Source organism: Mustela lutreola, chromosome 1 (assembly GCF_030435805.1).
Source record: "Mustela lutreola isolate mMusLut2 chromosome 1, mMusLut2.pri, whole genome shotgun sequence".
Classification (NCBI taxonomy): domain Eukaryota; kingdom Metazoa; phylum Chordata; class Mammalia; order Carnivora; family Mustelidae; genus Mustela; species Mustela lutreola.
Window position 1 is genome coordinate 57,566,977 of NC_081290.1, and position 7,964 is coordinate 57,574,940.

Genomic DNA, 7,964 nt, shown 5'->3' on the forward strand with positions numbered 1-7,964 from the left:
TCTTAAAAAAAAAATCCAGATTGTGATTCCAGCCACACCTTTCTCACTCTGTGATCTTGGCTAGGTAACAACTCTGAGCCATAATTTTTCATAATAAGCAGAGCAGATGATGTGTGCTATGTCTTTCCCAGGTTTGTGGTGAGGAACAAAGGAAATAAAGATGTCAAGAGTACACAGGTACATAAAGGTACTGATTAGAAACACACAGAAGGTACATGACCACTTATTTCTAAATCACTCATTAAAATTGGTGAGCTCCTGCTTTGCTTACTATAATCACTGTTAGGTGTTGCAGTCAACCCTGTACTTGAATGCCCACTCTGGGCAATTGCCTAGAATAACATTTATATAAATTAAAAACAGATTCAAGTTTACTTTCCTTAGAATAAGGTAGGTTTCACTGAAAATAATTCAGGGCTTTGAACAGTAAAGATGTTTCTCTTGCTCGAAGGACATCCTCATCAAAGGGCTCTGCTCAAAGCGGCCAGGGGACTCAGGCTGATGGAACAGCTGTCATCTCCAATGGGCTGGCCACCATGCTCTGAGGATCTTGTCCCTGTAATTGAATGTTCAGCCCAGAACGGACATATCTCACTCTGTTCACAAGTTGCCCAGAACTGACGACAGGACCCTCCCAGCCTCACGGAGCAAGGAAGTGAGTGCCATCCTACCAGGGATGGGGAGGGCCAAGGACTGGAAATCCTCAGCCAGCCACTTGAGCAGCGCCTATTAATCCAAGCAGATGTAGTGCTTTGATTCAGTGATGGGGTCATCTACCGCTCATTTTGTGGGCTAAGCATTCATTGAGCACCTGATATATGTTGGGAGTGGTGCATGATGGTGTTGCGCAAAGTCATAGATAAGCTCTGTTCCTTCGAGTGCAGCCTTAGAAACAAGCTCTGGACGGATGGCATGTGCGCTTTAACCCTCTACTTCATCCAGCCAGAGGAGAGAGGGACGGATTCCTGCAGGTGGCAGAGGAGAGTCCTATTAGCCAACAATGGAGAGGCAGGGGAAGAAAGGCATTCTGGCTGTAGGGATGTGCTAGCCATGAGAAGGGGGAGGCCAGAGCCATGTGTGAGGGCCCTCCAGGCACAACATGTTGCTAGAGTATCACCTGTGGGGCAGGATTGGCAGGACAGGGAGCTTGGGTGGACAGAGGGCTGGTTAGGAGGTGGTGACAGCATCCAGGAAAGAGTGAGGCCTGGTGCAGGGCAGGCAGTTTGTGGATGGGGAAAATGTTCAAGAAACTATGGAATGCTGGCCACCAGCTCTACGTTTCCCCAGAGGCAGCAGAGCAGAGAGGGAGGGGGATCACCAGCAACCAGCAGGAGAGAGACCTGGCTACTGTGTCCACCCCCTTTAGAAGCTAGATTTTTGGCCTCAAACCCACTTCCCCCAACCTCCTGGCTGTGTAACTCTGCGCAAAGTACTGGGCCTCTCTGTGCTTTCTTTTCTCTGTCTTCAGATGGGAGTAATGATAGACTGCTCATATCTAGGAGATGAAAGGAGTTACTACGCATAAGGGCTCCAGGCAGGGACTGTGGGGTGTGGCAGGGTTAGCAGAGTGTGGACTAGAATTCCAGGGAGGTTCCCGCCTCTCCCAGCCAGGCCTGGCCTGTTCTGCCAGCTAAAATTCAGCATGGGCAATTCCTGTCTGAAGTCCCTGCAGACAAAAGACTGGTTTGCAATGTCCTTTTCTGTTTGCTTCACAGAGGCCTTCCTTTTCTGGCCAGTGGGGTGGGCGGTCTCTGAGCAGGATGCCAGTTTCTGCTGAGTCACCCTCCTCAGCCACCCCCTGGGGCTGGCCACCGGCCCCCAGACTCCTTGCAGGAGGAGCCAGCAGCGCCCCCTCCCCACAGAGCTGTTTCTGTTCTTGAGGGAAAGGGGGTGCTGCTAAGAGCATTTTATGTGGGGGGATCAAAAAGCCGTCGAAGAAACAATAGAGGTTTTTTTATGGGCATGGTGGGCTGTTTGCCAAAACCTGGTCTGCCAAATCATGCCAGGAGAGGAGGGTCTGTTGCCATGGGGGCTGTTTGCCCTGAATTAGCATTCGTGGAAGGGAGCAGGAAGCAGCAGCCCAGGAGGGCCTGGGTTCTGATCTTGTTTTTACCACTTAGGGGAGATGTGCCTTTGGCAGAAGCTTAGACACCTTTTATTTCACTTACCCAGTTCCACATGCTGAATGATAATAGTTGCTGACCTTTTGAGAGTGGTTGATCTATGCCTGTTGAACCTCTGAGGATGCAGACTCTCAGAGAGGTCAAGTCACCTATGTGAGATCACACAGCGGTAATGGTGGAGCTGGCTGCCTGATGCCAGGGCGCACGCTCAGTGGGTGCCCCTGGCAGAAGGCCGGGGGGCTAATGGGTTTGTGTGCACAAGTGGGTCTCACACCTAGTGGGTGTGCAAGAAATGGCCTCGGTGTTATTACTATCATGTACTTTTTAACAGATGTGTTCCTTGACAACAAACAGTAAAAACGCAGCAGAGTCATGTGGTTTCCTGGGCTGGCTTTGGTGCTGGGTGAGGTGGGGGTCCATACTTCTTTGTGGCCCACACATCATTACAACACAGAGGGTCTGTGGGCAGAGGCCACAGGGACAAGGACACACCCAAGCCACATACTTCACCCGGGTTGTATTTACTTCTGGACTGTTGTGGGCGGACCTTGTTTTGAAGCAGAGTGACCTTCAGTCTGCATGTCCTTATTTTCATGGTTCAGGCTTGAAGTGTGTAGGTTGTAGAAATTACACAGATTCCAGACAGGCTTACTGGATTTAAAATGCCCCTGACAGGTGTGTCACGCCTACTTTTCTAATTCCACGTGGGTCAGATACAAGGAGTTCTAACTCCTCAGAGAGCAAGAGTTTTTCTAAACTGACTTGAAACTGGGCTATTTTGCTTGCTAGCTCATGGCCCGGTTGTACCAAGGCTGTTGCTGCTGCTGCTGCTGCTGCTGCTGCTGCTGCTGCTGCTTCATGTTAAGAGTTTCCAATGAGAGAGATTTGTTCTTCTTCCTGTTTTCCCTTTGAGTTCCCCCAGAACCAGTCCCTGCTGCGGTAGCCAAAATCACATTCTTCACTTTGTCACCATCAAAATCAAATTACCTAGCAAGCAGGTGCTGACAAGGCCTGTCACTACACAAAGTTAATTAAAAAAAGAAAAAAAGAAAGAAAGAAAAGGTGAGTGACTCAGTTTCCTGTGGCCTGTCGCTTGGGGCCATGCCTCTTTCTCATTGCCCAAACCCCCCACCCCCACCAAGTGCCCTGGAGATGCCCGAGTATGAGGCAAGTCTGCTCTGCAGGTAACGGAGATCGGTTGGCAAGACTTGCATTGCAGCTTGGAGCTTGGGATCAGACACCATTTGGGCTCATGTCGGAGTCCCTGTCGAGACCATTAATCTTCGACTTGCGGCTGTGTTTCCTTGTTCTGTTTTGTTCAGCATGGCATTCAAGATTCCTTCACAGAAATCTGTGTTGGGGCAGGAAAATGCTCCGTGAATTATGTCCTCATGAAGTCACCATCTGGCCGATATTCCTCTCGCGGCTCAGAATACCAAAGCCATCCTTCAGCACAGATGCTGGGCCAGATCAGCGCGAGCAAGTGACCGCCGTCATAAACCCACGTGCCATCAAGGGTAATTAACGCACCTGGGCCCACTTCAGGTTTCCATCCCGCAGTTTTGCACAATGGTCGGCTTTTCCTTTTTGTGTGGGGGGTTTGGTTTTGTTTTTGTCCCTCTGGGGTGGGGATGGAGGTTGGCCGTTTGAATCTGGCCCCGTCTTCAGAAGTAATTAAGTCACCGTCACGGGGCTGGTGAAAATGGGAGCGTTTGTGTGTTCAAGAAGCTGCATCACAGGCAAACAATACAATACTGAGCAGCTTTCTGTGGCTTGAAGAGGCCATTGTCCTGTGTGTCTGGACTGTGTTCTGCTGTTGGCACTTGCTGGCTCCGGAAGGCCAGCCCCAGCCATTGGTCTCCTGGTGGCTTTGTGCCAGATGGAAGAAGGGAAGGGACCCCAAGATTGGAGAGATAAAGGAAAGAACACAAAACAGCTATCATGACTTCCCTCTGAGTGGTATTTCACAGCCGCCTTCCTCTCTTCCCACACTGGTCCTGACTGGTGCTGGTGCTGTTTAGGGGTGAGGGGACGGAGAGAAGCATCCCACCCATAAGCAGTTGAAATTCTGGGAAGCCGTGATTGCTCTCTCTGGGCAGAGACCAGCGGGGGTCGAAAGTGGAACATGTGGGGGAGCTAGAAGTTGCAGGATGACCAACAGCAATGGTGACTGCTGGTCCTGACAGGCTGGAGGTGTCCGAGGGCCACCATGGGCTCCTTCCTTCCCAAGAGCCATGCAGGGTGTGGGGGTGTGGGATGGCCTTAATCTAATTCAGCAACATGTAGGGACAGTGACCCTGGGGTCCTGGGCAGTGTTCTCCCTCTGCACGCAGGGGAGGGTCAGTGCTGCCACAGTGACCTTGCTGCAGGGCAGTGCAGCCTGGGGCAGATGGCAGGTCGGAGCTGCTCCCCAGTGAGGTCACTTCTGCAGGGAAATAGCAAAATTGCAGGCAGCAGTTAAAGGTTTCAAAAGCCCTTGAGTGTCGTTAGGGGCTTGTCACTGTCTTTTTCTGAGCTCCACAATGAATGGCTCCCAACTGTCTCTTATCAAATTAAAGCTCCTTATCCTAGGCTGGAACTTCTTCTGCTAACTGGCTCCTGCTCACCTAGGAGCTTATTCTGGAACGTCTTGTCCTGTGGCCTGAGCTCCCTCTCTGAAGCCTTCTCCTTGCCAGCTGTCTTCAAGTCAATTCTGTGCAACAGCTGTGCATTGAATTTCTGCCCCAGAGCCAGGCCCTGATAGAAAGGGAGGTGGTTAGGTAAATGAGTCAGATGGCATAGGCATCACAATGCAGAAGGCATTTTTGTGTTTCTGAGAGAGGAGATGATAGTTTGAGTTTCAGCCCAAACTTAGGAGCTAAGTCCTCTAGGGCAAGAGTAAAATGGGGAAAATAGCGCAGAGTTGCTCTCAGAATGGAATAAGGGCTTTATCTATCTATTGATCACTGTATAGTTCACATATGTATTTCTTTCTCTCTCTCTCTCTCTCTCTCTTTCTCTCTCACACACACACACACACACACACACACACAGCTCTCAAGAGCCCACTGTTACTTTTACTGTAGTTCAGATGGGCCATGAAGAAAGAACAGTCATCGTTGTCTACAGAAGTCTGCAAAGGCCTCCCCCGAGGAGAGGCTCAAGACCACTTTCTTTTCTTGCAGCAGACATGAGAGCAAAGGACAGTTCCAGTGCAGGGAACAGCATTCACAAAATCAGGAAGGCAGGCATCAGCCCAGCATGTTCCACGACTGACATGGACCCCTGGACTCCTGGTTGCAGGGGCCTGAGTTGGAAGATGACCCTAGAGAGGCATCAGGTGGCAGGGCTCACTGCCACCAAGGCCGCATGTCCCTTACTTGGCAGGTTGCTGCGAAAACGCGCCTCCTCTACCTTCTGCGCTGTGTAGATTTCTGCCCTCCGCCTCCTCAGATGGCTCACACCCAGCTTTTCCATTCAGCCTCTTCTGCTTCCAAGGTCTGTATAGCCCCTGGCCCTGCTCAGAGCTGGTGGGCTGTCATCCGTGACCTTGTCTGTGAAACCTCATGGAGGACTTCTCCTGTAAGAATGTTTTCACCGCTCTTTGCGTGAAGGTGGAGCTTCATAAATGTTGCTTCGAACGTGTGGACTCAATTAGTAGATGAGGAATAGGGCTGGAAAGAACAGACCCAGTCTGGGGGAGTAGAACCCCAATAAAGATGGACATCCTTTTCTCTGGTGACCTCACGTGAGTCCTCAGCCTCTTCGATCCTAACTTTTTGATGATGAGTACACAGAGCCTCTTGGGCCTAAGGAGGTTCTGAGAAGTAAGGAGGAGGCTCAGGGACCTCTGGAGAAGTGTGCAGCTTGAGGGGAGACCTTGTTTCCCTTACTAAAGCTGCAAAAAAACCTGGAAGGCTTGCAGTCCCCAGAGCTGCATGGCTTCCCTCTCCCTCTCAGGTGAACAAAGGCATTAAAGGCATCACCAGCCAAGCTGTGTTGATGTCAGAGTTTGGCCTGTTTATCAGGAGGGGTACATGCAATGGTCTCCAGAGCGGATCTGACAGGAGGCAACAGGGGTCAGAAGGATTGACACTTGCTGAAATCTCCCTGCCAGTAAATGAGTGGGTGAGCTGGGACCAAAATGGAAGATTTTCTGACACCAGGCCCATGATCTTTTCACCATCCCTCCCAGCAAAGTTGCCCACTGTGCTCCAAAGCTTGGAGCACAATGGCGCCCAAAGGGAAAAAAACACATAGAGTCAAGAGCCCCATGGGCACGAATCATAAAGACTTGGGAACTGTAGGGAGGAGAAAAGGGAGAGGCGTGGTGATCCTTTGGTGTGGGTGGAGAGCAGAGGGCTGGGGCTGCAGCAGTTAAATGTGGACCACAACAGACGGAAATCAGGGGGGCATCAGAGAGGGCATGAGCCGGGTTCATGGTTGTGAATGAGCAGTCACAACTCCGTAAAGACACGTGGGGTGCAAAAGCTACAGGGAGCCCTGACTCTGCACACAACAAAGCAGGGTTCCTGACTTTCAGTAAAAGAGACTGTCTCTCTTTAACTGTGCTCATGGAGTCAGGACGGGCATCTGGGCTGATTCCAGAAAGGAAAGTTGTGGCTGGTCACACTCAATGAGGAGTCTAGATGGAGTACATAAGGAACATATCTTCACTTTCTTGTTTATGTCTCTGTGTGTGATTGAGCTGGAAGGGCTACTGGGTGTCCCTCCCTGCTGTGGATGCTCCCTCTTCTCCTTCACGGCCTCTGTCTTTGCAGGTGGCCTCAGAACCGTGAACTTCTCTGCCTGCTGACTTTCTCCAGCCTGGAGCAGTGATGTGGGATCCTCTGAGCGTCATGCCCTTCAGATTCTTCAGGGTGGATGCTCCAAAGCACTAAGAACTCTCTCTCCTTAGATTCCTGTCTCTGCGTAACCTTACTGCGCTATTATGCCAGCAAGATCCAGTCCAATAATTCAGTTATATTAAAGACCTCTTTGTTGGACTGAATGGTTCTGTGCCCACCCTATCCCTCAAATTCATATGTTGATGCCCTAACCCCCAGCGTGATGGTATTTGGAGATGGGGGCCTTCTGGCAGTAATTAGGGCTAGATGAGGTCATAAATGTGGGCCTCATGTTGCACTTAGTAACTTCAGAAGGAGAGGAACAGTTAGATCACTGCTTGCCCTCTCTGCTATGTGAGGTCACAGAAGGTGACTGTCCGTGAGCCTGGAAGAGAACCCTCACCAGGAATGGAATCTGCAGGCACCTGGACCTTGGGCTCCCAGCCTCCAAAACCATGAGAAATAAATGTCTGTTGTTTAAACCACCCAGTCTATGGTCTTTTATTAGAGCAGCCTGAGATTGTAAGACAATTTCCTCTCCACAAAGGATGAGGGAAGAAGGAAAAAAGGAGTTGAAAGGTAAGGGACAATTGAGAAATGTCAATTCTTGAGAAGAATATTGGATGGGAAGCTGTGTGACCACATTGACGCTTTGACCTTGAGTTGACACTGGACCACGCTTGCCACACTGCGATGTTGCATGACATTGGCTTGTGGGCCTGTATCCCTCTCAGTCAACTCCGACCTTCTTACCATTGCACCTTGCCTTATTCATGTTTGTTCTCTGTGCTCACTGCTGGCTCATAATAGGGCCTCCGGAAGTGCCTACTGAGGCGAACTCATAGTATGGGGCACTCTAGGGTACGTCTCAGAGGCATGTCACTTTAGGACATAGATACCTCAGATCTAACATAGCATTGCTGTAAAGAGTATAGGCCCTGGGGGCACCTGGGTGGCTCAGTCATTAAGGGTCTGCCTTTGGCTCAGGTCAGGATTCTAGGGTCCTGGGATGGAG

At 50.6% G+C, this 7,964-nt stretch overlaps 1 long non-coding RNA gene across 1 annotated transcript; it reads left to right on the forward strand.

The window, feature by feature from the left end:
* Positions 1-2,906: 2,906 nt before the first annotated feature.
* On the forward strand, positions 2,907-7,399 carry LOC131819345 (uncharacterized). The gene is made up of 3 exons (XR_009349158.1): positions 2,907-3,185; positions 3,446-3,640; positions 6,884-7,399. It is a non-coding gene; the product is annotated as an uncharacterized LOC131819345 (long non-coding RNA).
* Positions 7,400-7,964: the final 565 nt, after the last annotated feature.